The 1599-nt window shown below is 47.7% G+C and overlaps 1 pseudogene; it reads right to left on the reverse strand.

Annotated features, from left to right (window-relative positions):
* The window catches only part of LOC114005120 (60S ribosomal protein L6 pseudogene), a 23139-nt pseudogene that overhangs the window by 20552 nt on the left and 988 nt on the right, over positions 1 to 1599 (reverse strand).

Consider the following 1599-nt stretch of genomic DNA (forward strand, 5'->3'; position numbering starts at 1 on the left):
GCATTCAGACCCTGGGAAGGGACTGGGAAGGCAGAGCCAACTGGCTGGGGGTCAGTAGCCTTTTCTTACACCCAGGCTCTGTTGGGACTGTCTCCAGTGCCTTCAGGATCCAGGTCTATGCACTGAAGACTAGCCACTCTATAGCCCAATCTGCCCTGGGGTTCAGGCTGCAGACCAGTACACCTTGTGGAAAAATCTCTAAAATGCCACATTTTGAGTAAGAAAAATATTAAAAATATGAGAACTGGGCCAGCCTGTTGTGTAGTGGTTAATGCAACTGGATTCCACATGGAAAGCTATGCGGTTTAAGTCCCTGACCCAGCAGCTTGAAAAACATACTGGGTACGTGTGTGTGCATGCCCAAAATCTCAAATGGAGAAAGAAATGGGGGAGAAAAGACTGTGGCAAGCCCATTTCCAGCTTTATCACTTCTCCCACCCCATCTCTCTCAGGCAAGTGCACGTACCCTCTGGCAAATTTTATTTTTTAAAAATATGAGAACCTCCTTTAACCACAGAAATAAACTTGTGGTAAGAAGAACAGAAGGGGAGAGACTTGGGCCCTTCAGGAGGAAGAAGCAGAATTGGCCCTAGGCTGCCCCCACCTGTCCACATGCAGAGAGAAAGGATCTGAGAGACACCCCAACCCAGATCTCACCCAACCAGAGGCCTGTGACTCTCTTCTCACTATCCACCCAAGAGTGAATGTTTAAGTCTCTGTACCTCCTGTCTTCTCTGAGGGTTTTCCCATCTTGGAAATGAGCTGCCCCCTTCTGGAGAAGGTGGATATCGTTGTAACATGGACAGTCCTTGACTGAGCAATGCCTGGTGACACCAAGAGCTCACCGTGGTATATGGTACCACAGCCAACCATAGGGCTAAGTGAGCCACTCATGATTCTTCTAACAGAAAGGAAAAGGTCACTCTAACTTATCACAGAAGCTCAAGTTAGGACCTGGCCTCACCCTGGACCATAGACATCCAGAATGGAAAGTGGATGGGTTGTAGGATATGGGCAGATGACAGCTGGGCTGAGAGCTGAGATCAGAGAGCAGGGACTACAATGAGATGAAGATCCTGGGCCTAGGAACAAGGATAAGGAGGGAAGGAAGATCAGGAGTCTTTTACAGGGGCTGATAAGAACACAGAAGTCTCTAAGGGCCTCTGTTTCCTTATCTACAAACAGGTGATAAGAGTAGAAGTTACACTCCCAGAATTGTGCAGAGAAAAGCATTATTCAGGCAAAATGACCGGTTAGTTTCTGGCACACAGTAAGTATGAAGTAAGTTCTCACCATATTGTCATTGCTATTTCTTTTTTTTTTTTAAGTTTTATTATTGGGCTGGCCCCATAAGTGTTAACATGCTATGCATTGGAAGTCAGAGCCCACATAGCTGACCATGGTTTGAGTCTCAGCCTCAGCAGCTAGAAAAACGTGTGTGTGTGTGTGTGTGTGTGTGTGTGTGTGTACGCACCCCAAATCCTGATGGGATGGAGAAATGGAGGGAAAAAAGATTGTGGCGGGGGGCACGGTGGTTAAAGGCACTGGACTCCCACATGGGCTGCCACGGTGTAAGTCCCAGACCTGGTGGCTTGCTTT

This window comes from Tupaia chinensis, unplaced genomic scaffold, assembly GCF_000334495.1.
Source record: "Tupaia chinensis unplaced genomic scaffold, TupChi_1.0 Scaffold142384_1, whole genome shotgun sequence".
NCBI lineage: Eukaryota > Metazoa > Chordata > Mammalia > Scandentia > Tupaiidae > Tupaia > Tupaia belangeri.